The sequence below is a fragment of the Pelophylax lessonae genome (assembly GCF_965119305.1).
Source record: "Pelophylax lessonae genome assembly, chromosome: 5".
Classification (NCBI taxonomy): Eukaryota; Metazoa; Chordata; class Amphibia; order Anura; family Ranidae; genus Pelophylax; species Pelophylax lessonae.
In genome coordinates this window covers 475,330,676-475,344,128 of record NC_138772.1, presented here as the reverse complement: position 1 = coordinate 475,344,128, position 13,453 = coordinate 475,330,676, and positions in this window count along the sequence as shown.

Below are 13,453 nucleotides of genomic sequence, written 5' to 3'. Positions count from 1 at the left end.
TCATAATTCAGGACATGGGCTATGATAAAAGAAAAATAGGGGAAAAAAGGTCACCAGGTCACAATGTATATATAGTTAATTCCTATATTTCCTAGCTGATTAGCACCATATATCATAGAAAACGTTTACTAAAATACCATCCTCTCCGCTCCCCCAAGACCTCCTGCTCTCTAGTTCCCCTCCCATGCTCGCCACCAGGACTTTTCCCAAAACGTATCTCTTCAGGGAAGCCTATCCTGCCTTCAGCTAATAACTGAATCTTCTATTTCTCCCATTTTCTCAAAAGTATGTAAAAAAGTGTAGCCTTCATCACCTGGAAAACAGCTGGGGTTTCGTTCAGTTAAATTCCTTAATGTAGTACTAAACACTCAACTTTCTTTTTAAATGTATGCACGGGTTGCAAGCAGTGCAGCATGCTCCAGTAAATATCAGTGCCCCAGTGTGTGCTCAACACTCACATAACTCTCCTCCACCGCTCATTTCCTAGCCACATAGTGCTGCTTCTTTGAACTCCCAGGTAGGGGAGGGTGCATACAGAATACACAGTGAAGTGAGGAGGAGCATTTGCACCGGAGGAGGGTAAGAGTGGCTTAGCACTTTTAGCATTGTATGCATGCCAGGTGTACACATATTGTTGTTACTGTGGGACACTGTAAGGCCTTATTCACACAGGTGTACTTAAGCATACTCCCATGTGAGGGCCATCTTTTTCCTGCACAGAATGCACAGCTGTCTCATTCATGTCAATTGGGACACAGCAGTTTCACAGACACAGCCACTGCTCCTAATTTGACATCCATGTGGGTGCAGGTGCATGTCCCTGAACTCACACTGCTTTCGGAGGAATGTACCTGTACCCACATAAATGTCAAATTGGGGGTAACAGCTGTGTCCGTGCAGCTGCTGCATCCCAAATGACATGAATGGGACTGCCTGCATGGCGGTGCATGCAACACCTGTACAGACAAAACATGGCCCTCACACAGGTGTACATTTAAGTGAACAAGACTTTAGAAGGAGACATCAAAGTTGCGCCACGCTTAGGGGACAACCTGAATCAGTTAAAAGGAAGATGTTCATATCAAGTGGCATCACATAAGGTATGTATTTACAACATTAGGGAAAAAAGAAAACAACTAAGAATTAGCCCTCATTCACACGGTTTTGTTCAGCTTAACTCGCATGATTTCAAACCCACATTTCAGTTCAAGTTTGGGGCAATTTGAAAGACATCTGTGTGGGTTCATGCACAGATGTCTATTGAAGTCACCACAAAGTTGCAAAAGTAGTGCAGGAACGAATTTTTGGAAATCTGTTTGGCGTCGCACTGATTGGGACAGTGCTGTTGCCGGCAATAGGTTGCAGCTTGGCATGTGATTTGACATGTCAAATCGCACCGATGTGAATGGGGGCTTAGTGTCACTTTAAACCAGCCACCACCCCAAGAAAGGAATGAGAGGGCCGCATATAGCTACTTGTTAAAAACTCTTGGACGTGCATCTCAAAGATCACAACATTCAGGGTTATGGGGAAAAAAACGTAACTGCCACACACACACACGCCTGCACAGGTTGAACCGGATGGACTATTGTCTTTATTCAACCTCAACTACTATGTAACTATATGGCTGAAAAAAACTCTAAACTTTACCGGGTGGGTAGAAATACCCTAGAATAACAATTAGCTGCAGGAAAAGTAGGTCTTGTGTATAGAATGGTCTGAAGAATATACTATCTGTGTCGTTAGTAATAATTTGTCAAAAGGAGAGGATGAATCTGTTTGGTAGCATAGTGGTTAGGACAACATGGCCTTATCTATGTGCAGTTCAAACATGAGGTCCAGTGCTTCTTTAGGGCAGGAACTGATGTGAATGGATCAGCGTAATCTGCACAAAGCCTCATATTGTATTGTGACTGTGTAAGTAAAAACAAAAAATTACTGATTGCTATGGGTAATACTGTTTGTTTTCAGAGACATCATAAGCCTGGCAAGTGCAAGTTGAGGTTTGGCAGCTGCCAGACCTCATTAGCTGACAATATTCAACCGCTTTTTAGACATTTATACCCAATGTAGTCCCTTTGTCCCCTGTGACCCTTATTGTTCCCTTATAGTTTAGGTTCAGATTGTGGAACTGTAAAGTCTCATACCTGTATTACAAGCACATATGTCTTTCTGTAAATTATTTACCAAATATTTCAAGCTGTAAGAATCACATTCACTCAAGATTGCTTATGCCGGTAATGCACTGAAATCACCTCTGCAGTTATTGTAAATCTGCATCGTCTTTTATTGCAAACAGGTTGACTGTCTATTTATTTTCCGTTCATTCTGGCCCCAAGCCTTAAATGAATGTTTTATAATACTTCCAGTAATCTGAAGCGAAGCGAATCCATTTAAACGAAAGGCATCCATTTCAGAGTTGATTCCATATCTTGTAGGATCTGCTTGTCTTTTTACTCCTACATGCTGATACTCTGTTTAATTTTAACAGCATTGTATCCAAAGTGTTCAGCAAAACATCATTTGTCGCTGTCTAGTCTCATCCCTGTGACATGGCGAAAACCACAGGCCGAGCTGAGTCAATATTACACGGCATATGGAGGAGTGCTGGCAAGGTGCACCGAGAAAACAAACACTGTTGCCAGGCAAAACAATAAGTATTAAATCAAGCGAGAAATACCTGTAGTTCAGTGTTATTGCCGGAATAACTATATATAGACATCAGCTGCGGAGTGTACTGTGTAGAGCAGCCAGCAATGTTGATGGTATTCCAGTACACATGGGCAAGGGATATATGGCCTTACCTAAACTCTATTTGGCTCCAGATATTAAGGTAGAACTCCAGGCCTTTACTTGAAACCCTGCCTTACATCTGTGAAGAAAAAAAAAAAAAAAAAGCTGTGCAATAACAGCTTCATTCTGGAGCTATCCCCTGTACTTCTTTGTTGCCAGTCTTCCAGGTAAATGACAACCGTTGTCATCCAACCCACTTCCTATGCACCCAGACTGTCACGGACCCACCTCCAATGACAGCTCCCAGTACACCCAAGGCTCACATCTCATTACCTGAGCACCATTCAATCTAAAAGGAAAGACCACCTGCCACCAAGGAAAAGCAAAGTAAGCAATTTCGGGCATAGGAAAGAAGTTTGTACAACTGTCCAACATTGAAGGCAAGGCTGGAGTTCAGCTTTAATCTGTATGAGTTCTGTGTAATCCACTGCAAAATAAGCACACACACCTCTATAAAGGGAAAGTAGGTATGCATTTCTTGAGTCCTGTGTTAACTCTGCATCACCAATCAAGTAAAATATCTAATACAGGTTTAAATCTCATTGGTTCCTGTAGGAAACTTCTTAGAGGCATCCATGGGAGTGTTCCAGAATTACTAGTAGTCATATTCCAGGATCATCAAATCACCAGACAAATCCAAGTGAAGTAGATTGCTACTATAGTTAGGGTGGCCATTCAATGTTTGCATATGAAAACGCACCAATTTTGAAGGCTAGAAATGCTCCTAAATACTATATGTACTTGCATATTACATTACTTTGACTTATTTAGACATCTTTTTAAAGAAAAAGCTCATTTTAAATATAATTGATCCGATTCAGGTAAAATAATTGATTATGGTGATAACTGGACTTTAAATTGAACCTGTACTTAGTTCAAACATGGTTAAACTTATATTTCTCTTTCGTTCATTGACGGACACAGCTTCCTATCTTCATTAGATGGATGGGTTATACTGCTGTTCTTAGGAGTAGGACACTGGGCAGAGAAGGGTAACAAAAGTTAACAAAGCTTAACTACACCCATGGGGCAGTCCCAATTGGTATACTCCCACTTCCTGCTCTAGGATCTCAGTTTTTTTCTGCCTAGTCAGGAGTAAGGACTTAGCTCCTTCCTGGGATCTCTGGTCCTGGCACCTTTTTCCTTTTAAAACACAATTTTTTCTTTTTATTATTTTTTCCTTTTACAATCAAGTTGTTCCTGTGAGAACTATAATCAATTGCCGGACTGGGTGATGCACTGGATATCCTAGATCCTTATGGTCATCCCAGTCTGGCCAGCGAGCGCACGTAGGCCTCAGCTCCACACTAGGTTGGCCATGACAGGGTCCCACTGAAGGGACTGGCCCATGAGTGGGACACCTCGCGAGGATGCACACGACCTGGTTGCGGCCGCAGCACCCCCCGTGTTGGGATGGGGAGGTGATCTGCTTGGAGTGAACCCCGCCTTGCTCCTAAGGTATGGTGAGTAGTGCCCCCCCCCCTCCTTTGGGAATCTGGGGTGACTGCCAGGACCTGCCGGGGTTGGTAGGTCTCCTGGGTCCTTCCCTTCCACATCTCCCCCTTCCCCCCTCACTGGCGGTTCCCTCTGTATGGGCTTCCCCCAGGATAGTGGTTGGCTGCTGTATGTACTGTGTCAGTCTGTCACCTCAGTGAGGTGAAGGACTGATCTGGTGGGGTAAACTTTCAGCTGCATTCGGTCTGCTCCCTGCAGTGAGCGGCCGGGTGCCTATTTGAGGTTCCCGGCGCAGCTCCCCGGCTGGTTACCGCCACCATTTTCTAGTGGAGAACATGCACAGCCATTCAGCCGCCATGTTTCTGTAGATTGGCCCCATGTTTTATGTGCCTTCATAGGCAGGAGTGGCGGTCATTTTCTTGCAGCTGCAAAAAGCGGCGCCCTCTAGTGTCAGGACGGCCGCTTCTTGGGATCGGCGTGCTGCAGATTGGTGCTCATTTCTCTCCTCTCACTGTTCGGCTGAGACGTGATGGTAGTCTTGGGTGGTATCTCCCGGCCTGTTACCTTCTCATTGCAGTGATGCTGGTACTTGTAGTCCCATGGGTGTCTGTACTGCGGGGGTTATTTGTGATTTAACAGCCTATGGTATATGGTCTTATATATATATTTTGCATATATATGCGAAAATATCACTGTGGCATGAGGGTATCATGGAGCCTGCAGAACATCTTACCACTGGACCCACTCTCAGAAAGGGGGGGGGATCCCCGAGTCCCACTCGGCTATGGCGGCCATGACGGCAGTCCTACAGTCAGTGTCTAAAGTGGACCTGGTTTTGCAGAAAAGGCCTGGCAAAAAGCGCCCTTGCCTTCACCTGTTTCATCTGCCTCCTCAGACTCTGAGGCTGAATTGGCCACCACAGATGCAAGCCACCCCACGGGGTCTGCGTTCACGCACCTCGGGTAGTGAGGATGATTCCTCTTCCACCTCTGCACATAAGAAAGCGCTGGTAGAAGCACTGATTGTGTCAGTGCGAGAAACTTTAAAGATGGAGGACTCTGCGTCAGATACTCCGGTGCAATTTGGCACCCGCAGGCCATCCAGAGCGACTAAAGTGTTTCCCTTCCCCGCTTATTTTTGCGAGATTAACACTAGTCAGTGGGGGTCTCCAAAACGCATGGCTGAGATACGTTTTGCTAGGAGATATCGTTTTGAAGAGTCTCTTTTGAAGAAAAGGACATTACCACCGGTGGTGGACTCCCAGGTTTCTAGGCTGAATAAAGTCACGTTACTACCAGTAGAGGATGCTCCATCCTTTAAGGATCCCGCGGACAGAAAGGCTGAATCCTTGGTCCGCCATCTTTTCACTGTAGTGAGTTCAATCCTAAGACCGGTGTTTGCCATAACCTTAGTCTCTCAGACCCTGACTGAGTGGCCAAAACTTTTACGCCTGGATTTAGCACCCTCATGAAATGGTGTAGTGGGTGGACCAGTTGATACAGGGGTTGCAATACATTTGTGATGCCTCCTTGGATGCAGCTCTGTTGGCCTGCAGAGCGTCGGTGACGGCGGTGACTTTGCGCTGCATGATCTGGTTGAAATGTTGGTCTGCGGACAAAGCCTCCAAAAGGGTTCTGACGGTCCTTCCTTTTGTAGGGGACCGTCTGTTTGGAGCCTCCATGAAAGAGATCATTAAGGTACTCACGGGAGGCAAGAGCACCTTGCTTCCACAGGTTTCTAAGAGCAGAGAGCCTCGCCGCAAAAGTGGTCCTAGTTTTTCGTCTCACAAGCGGCCTTTTCGTCCCCCGGGGTCGCAGGACAAAGGGTCAAAATCTTCTTGCTCCTTTACAGGGGGTTCCAAGAGACCCTGGGGTAGTAAATCCAAGGCGCGTTCTTCTGGCCCTGCGGACAAGCCCTTCTCCACCTGAAGGGACTCCCTCACCCATTATAGGGGTGAGGGGACGTCTTTGTTTCTTTCCTTGCCCATGGACCTCATTTATCCAGGACAAGTGGGTACTCGAGTTTATTTGGTCTGGTTACAAGATCGAATTTCGATCCTTGCCCCCGGCAAGGTTCTTCCCTTCTAATTTGTGTCTTTTCGCCGATAGGTTTTAAGGCCTAGGAGCGGTAAAGGATTTGTTGTTACAAGGGGTAATAGTCCCAGTTCCACAGTCAGAACGTTTTCAGGGGTTTTATTCAATCCTCTTCATGGTACCCAGGAAGGAGGGGAAGGTTCGTCCAATCCTGGATCTCAAGGTCCTGAACCACTTTGTGCGGGTTCAAAAATTCTGAATTGAATCCATTCGCACAGTTGTGGCTTCTCTAAATCAAGGGGACTTTCTAGACTCCACCGACATCGACGGTCACCTTCATGTCCCGATCTACATCGGGCATCAGCGATTTCTCCGCATTGCCATAGGCGAGGAGCACTATCAATTTGTAGCGTTGCCCTTTGATCTCGATTCAGCTCCTCGGGAATTTACAAAGGAGTTGGCTCCGGTGTTAGCCTTTCTCAGAAAGTGGGGGATTTCGGTACTGGGGTACCTGGAGGATCTCCTTCTGAGGGTGGAATCATCATCTGTCCTGCAGGAGGATCTGGATATCGAAGCCGTTACATGTGCCCAGTTCCATACCAGGCTTTTGCAAAAAGAAATTCTAACCAAATGGGACAAGGATCCACAGTCTCTGGACTCTCTGATCCTGTTGAGTCGGGGCACGAGAGGATGTTGGTGGCTCCGCTCCCCGGTGCTTCAAGAAGGCAAATGCTTCCCATGTCCTGGACAGTGGTTACCACGGACGCCAGCCTGTCCCGGTGGTGAGGGGTTACTCGGCATGACTTCAACCCAGAGGTTCTGGTCCAGGGAGGAGTTCAGTCTGCCGATCACCATCCTGGAAATCCGTGTGATCATTCTTTGCCTGTCCTAGTGGACGGATCGTCTGCAGGGGTGTCAATCATTCAATTCAGGATTCAATCAGACAACACCAGGGCTGTGGCATATATCAATCACCAAGGGGGCACAAGAAGTGCCCTGGCGGCTGAAAGGTGGCCGGTATTCTACGATGGGCAGAACGCTGGGTTCCAGCACTCTCTGCTGTGCACATTCCAGGGGAGGAAAATTGGCAGGCAGACTACATGAGTCGTCAGGCACTGTGTTCGGGCGAATGGTCCCTTTATCCGGAAGTGTTTCAACAACTTTGCCTTTGGTGGGGGACACATGATGTGGACCTGTTGGCCTCTTGTCTCAACCGGAAGGTTCTGAGATTTGTGGCAAGATCTCTGGATCCTCTGGCAGACACCGCAGATGCACTAGTGGCCCCCTGGGGTCGGTATCGTCTGATTTATGCTTTCCCTCCAATACAACTTCTGCCGAGACTTCTGCACAGAATCGAGGCAGAAGGGTTTCCAGTGATTCTGGTGGCCCCAGATTGGCTTCGTCGGTCCTGGTACGCGGGTCTGGTAAGGCTAGTAGCCGATGCCCCTTGGTGGTTTTCTCTCAGAAAAGATCTTCTGTCACAAGGACTGATCTTCCATCCTGCTTTACGGTTGCCGTCTTTAACGGCCAGGCTATTGAAAGCAAGGTGCTGAAGGATAGGGGGTTGTTGGAATTGGTGATTCCTACACTGTTGAAAGCTAGGAAGTCTACTTCTCGGAAGATTTACCATCGAGTTTGGAAATTGTATATTACCTGGTGTGAATCCAAGGGGATTTGCCCCGTTCCTTTTCAGTATCACGTCTATTGTAGTTTCTCCAAAAAGGTGTAGATCAGCGTTTGGCTGGGGACACCATTAAGGGGCAGATTTCAGCTTTGGCAATTTTCTTCCAAAGACTGGGAATTCCTTGGTTCACACTTTCTCACTTTTCACACCTCCTTTGGACCTTAACCTGGTATTGTCGGTCCTTCAAAGACCACCCTTTGAGAATATACATGAAATTCCTTTATTTACCTTGTCACAGAAAGTGGCTTTCTTGGTGGCTATTACTTCTGCTCACAGGGTCTCAGAGCTGGCTGCATTGTCCTGTTGGTCCCCTTATCTGGTGGTTCATAGGGACAAAGTGGTTCTCTGCCCATGTCAATCGTTCCTTCCGAAGTTAGTTTTGGGTTTTCACTTGAATGAGGACATCGTGTTGCCTTTGTTATGTCCTAAGCCAAAGCATCTGAAGGTGGTCGCTTTGCATTCTTTGGATGTGGTCCAGGCCATCAGGGTGTACTTGATGGTGACTTAGTCTATTCTGAAATTCGATTCCTTGTGTATCCTTACAGATGGCCCTAGTAAGGGGCAGGCTGCATCTGCTGCGACCATTTCCAGATGGATCAGGCAAACGGTGGTGCAGGCCTATTTAATTAAGGGTCAGGTTCCTCTTTTCCCTGTTAGGGCGCATTCCACAAGGGCGCTTAGTGCCTCCTGGGCCTTCCGTCACCAGACGTCAGTGGTCCAGGTTTGCAAAGCGGCCACCTGGGCATCTGTACACACGTTCACCAAGTTCACGTAGTTAAGCTTTGTTAAATTTTGTTAACCCTTTTTCGCCTAGTATCCTACTCCTAGGAAGAGCAGCATAACCCATCTGTCTAATGAAGATATGAAGCTGTGTCCGTCAATGAACATCAGAGAAAAGGATGTTATGGTAAGACAAAAATCCAGTTATCTGACACCATTTAGATTTCCTTAAATTAAGCTCTATTCAGGTGCGGGAGCAGCATGCAGTTTAATACTTACTTGGAATAGGAACATAACACACTTCCCTATTCCACAAGGCACTGCTCACTGCCTGAGCAACCTATCAGCAGACTCAGTTGTTACTTTTGAGGGATAAGTGGGGCAGGCGTTCCTGTGATGTGATGTTGTTAGACGTTGTGGTACATACGGAGCTCAGTTTTAATTAAAGAAAAAAAAAGGGTATCTGGAGGTCCATTTTTAAAAACAAAGGTGTTTGCAATTGTCAGATATATCTGGATGTCCTGCATTGAAGATAGTTTGCTGCAAGTGATACAAGCACAATGTTTCTATATTTCTTACCAATTCAGCTACTTGCACTGAGCCATTTACCCCCTGTGCATCCAATCCCAGGGTTTTAACGTGTCCAGAAAGCACAGATACAGCGTCCTGCCCCACTATGGCAGGGTGAAATACGGTGCTGAATCCTCTCCTGAACAGCAGAGTTGAAAGCCAGCATTGCACACCCATGTCTCAGATAGTACACATCTTCCCTCACAGCAGGACTGAAATATCAATGTATCATCATTTCAAATCTACAAGCGATAAACATTTACTGTCATACCCTTCATTTTCCGGCACTGCCAATTCTAATTTTCATTTACCTCTTTGTGTATACTGCATTTTAGCGTTCTGAGTAAATCATGGGTTTGTGGAATGTTGGCAACATTTTCTAATTCTCATGTTAGGTGCTTAAAGAGGTTGTAAACCCCCACATATACCTAGTGAAGTGAACAGCCACATATGATACACAGAGCTGAAACAAATCCTTCTACATAGGTTTTATTTGTATATTTGCTGTCTTCCCCTTTCTACACCCTTTCAGAAGTGCAGATCATGTTAAAAATCTTTCTTCATCTGTCTCGGCACAGTGAAGAGGACGTGGAGACTGCATTTACACTGTGTGAGAGCTGATTGTAGGAAAGGGACTCACATCCCCTCCGCACGCAAGGAAACGAAAAAACATGTAAAGCTGTATTCTGAATAGACAATCTCCGTGCTTATCTCCCTCTTACTTCCCAACACAAATTTTTAGCTCATGCTATCTCATGTGTCAGAGAATGAAGTACCAGAGAGAAACAACACTCCAGAGCTTTGGAGAGGGATAAGTAAACACTACAGATATATGTGCTTAGTTCAAAATCCATGAATTGGGTCTACAACTACTTTAAATGTTCATTGAGGATGCTCTAGGTCCCTCTGATATATGAAGGATAACTGCTTCCAAAAAGCCTAAAATGTGTAAACCTACCAATAGATTTATAAATTAAAATTTCTCTTACATCCTCCGACAGTCGCCGCCTCCTCTAAGTCATCACTATTGGGTATTGTCATCTGCTCCGCAGGAGTAGCTAGGCATAAAGACTTAGTTAAAAACAAAAGGCATTTGCATGTATACACCCCTGGGGGCTGTCCCATCTGGTCAATACCCCCCTGCAGTGTCCACTCCCAACTCAGTTTTAATTTGCCTTGCATCAGGAGTAGTTAGGCTTTCCCTGTGCTGGGGCTTCGGTCTCAGCCTATCTTCCTTTTTATTTAATTTTATTGAAAAATGTCAGTTTTTTTCTTTCTTTACTAGCTGTTTATTTGATCAGCTTTAGTTTTTAGTCGACTCTTCGGACGAAGATGATCATGCGGTGCTGGGATTTGGACTGGCCGCCCTGGGTCTCCAGGGCACAGAGGGTCAGATGGACCTCCAGCCCGCCATCTAGTGTTCAGCTATGGTTCGCCCTGGCACTATGAACGACCCATCCCTGTTCGCTGCAGGGATGCAGCTGTGAGGTGGCTACCTCACCGGTTGCATCTGTGGCTAAGCAGTGCAATGTCCCTAGCAAACGGCATTTCCTGTCAGATGAGGACAGCGGCTTTCCATTCTGTGAGGCTCCCCACGCCATCGGGTGCAGGTAAGTGCTTCTGTGTGGGGCCTCTGTGTGGGGTGGCAGTCCTGGTTGCTGTGTTCCCCATGTCTGTGCCTTGTGTGACCCCCTGCTGCGATCCCTGCGGGGTTCACGTGTACATGTGCTGCGGCGTTGTGTGTGTGTTTGCGGGGTCCCCTTCCCTGGGTCACTTAGGTGTTTGGGGGTGCAGACTGTGTATGGACCGCGGCGGGGTAATACCGCGCGGTCCGCCATTTTTTACACATTGGGCAAGCATGTGAGCTTCTCTATGGGCGAATCTACATGCTGCATTGGCGCCAATCGCCGCCATTTTTGCAGTGACCGATCGGTCGGTCCGGCCGCATGTCGGCGGCCATTTTGGTGGAGCCTCCCATACATTTCTATGGGGCAGCCATTTTCCCTGGGACATGCAGCAGAATAGTTCAGCCTACTTTCACAGCACTTCCTCTTTCCTCTGAAGCAGGACAGCGGTGGCAACGCTCTGCGGGGGCTTTGCAGGTTATTGCTCTCAATATATCTCTGTACTGTCGCTTCTGGCTCAGTTTTGTCTCCTTCCTGTTTGGGGGTCTTTTTTCTATTCTATAGCTGGAGCGGTGGGCTGCGCACTCGCAGCGCTTTTAAGGGGACAGCACCTGATTCTTGCACTGTCCTGATTTTTTCTCACCTGAGCATGGAGTCTCAGGATAGCAAATTTCCACCAGCCCTGGTGGGGGCCCCCAGTTCTCCGGTGCCCCCTCTGAGACCTGATTTGGCCGTGGTAGTGGCGACTTTGGTGTCGAATATGGAAATGCTGATGGCTGAACGTGCTGCTCGTAAGAGGCCCAGGTTGTCCCTCTCCTCTGATTCAGATGGTGATATGGCTGCTGCTGCTGCGAGCGTGCCCTTTTCGGGGTCCCGCTCATCCGTGGACCTGCAGGGGTCTGAGGGGGAGGCGGAGGTAGAGGGGGTTGATACCTTCTCCCCGGGGTCGCCCGAGGAACGGGCGACCATGGATGAATTAATTATTTCTGTAAAGGACACTTTACATTTGGAGGATGAGCCCAGCCCTCCGGGCGTTGTGTCTTCCTTTGGGACACACAGGACCCGCAAGTCGGCACAGGTTTTTCCCTGTCCCGCTGAGTTTCATTACACTGTTAATGAAGTGTGGCGCACGTTAAAGCGTCCGTTCGTGGTGCCTAGTCGGTTCAAATTGCTTTATCCCTTTGCACCGGCTACGGAATCGCGCTGGTGTGTACCGCCGCAGGTGGATCACACGGTCGCGGTGCTGAATAAGGCTACCTTGGTTCCTACGGAGGATTCCCCGGTTTTCCGGGTTCCTACGGACCGGCGTTTGGAGTCCTTGGCCCGCCATTCCTATACGGTGGCGGGCTCTCTACTCAAACCGATTTTCGCATCCGTATTAGTGGCGCAGGCGGTTGCTGACTGGTCTAAGGTGCTTAGGAGCAGCCTTGTGACTGATGGTGTTCCACCTGCCCGGCTGGATGTGGTGGATCAGCTCCACCAGGGAATCATGTATCTGTGTGATGCGGCCTTGAATGAGGCCCCGCTAGTAGCACGCCTCTCTAGTGTCGCTGTGCTCAATCGCCGCCTGATATGGCTGAAGAGTTTGGTCGGCTGACCAGTCCTCGCGGAAAACGGTGGCGGACTTTCCCTATGCTGGCTCTCGCCTTTTTGGCAAGGCGTTGGATACCCTGGTAAAAGGCGTCACGGGGGGCAAGAGTACTATGCTACCCCAGAACCCGAAGCACAAGCCCTTCCGGGGCAAGAGGAGTTCTACGCCTAGATCCAGTCAGGGTTCCTTTCGTGCCTTTCGGAACCAGTTCAAGGGCAAGCCCTTCAAGTCCCAGGGCGGACAGAAGAAGCCCTGGGCGGGTAAGCAGAAGTCAGGCAATACCGATACGTCGGGTCAGTCCACTTCTGCCTGAAGGCGCGCCCTCACCCGTCTCTGGGGTGGGGGGGCGTTTGCGCGGTTTCCTTCAACCTTGGCTGCTCCGGATTTCGGATAGGTGGGTTCAGGAAATCGTTCGGTCGGGATACAAGATCGAGTTTCTTTCCCGGCCAGCGGACAGATTCTTCCCCTCGAATCTTCATTTGCCTCCGGAGCGTCTGCAGGACTTGCACCGTGCGGTCCAGGACCTCCTTGCTCAGGGGGTGATCGTCCCGGTGCCTCACCGGGACAGGTTTCGGGGTTTTTATTCCAATCTGTTCACTGTGCCCAGAAAGGAGGGCAAGGTGCGTCCTATCCTGGACCTGAAAGCTCTGAACCGCTTTGTGCGAGTTCGAAAATTCCGTATGGAGTCTTTCCGATCGGTGGTGGCTTCTCTGAGCCCGGGAGAGTTCCTGGCTTCAATAGACCTCAAGGATGCGTACCTGCATGTCCCAATCTTCGAGGGTCATCAGCGGTACCTTTGGTTTGCAGTCGCAGGAGACCATTATCAGTTTGTGGCGTTACCTTTCGGTCTCGCTTCGGCTCCCAGGGTCTTTACCAAGGTCCTAGCGCCGGTTCTGGGCCTACTGAGGGCTCAGGGCATTGCGATCCTGGGGTATCTGGATGACCTCCTCTTCAGATCGAGTTTTAGTCAGGATCTAGGGCG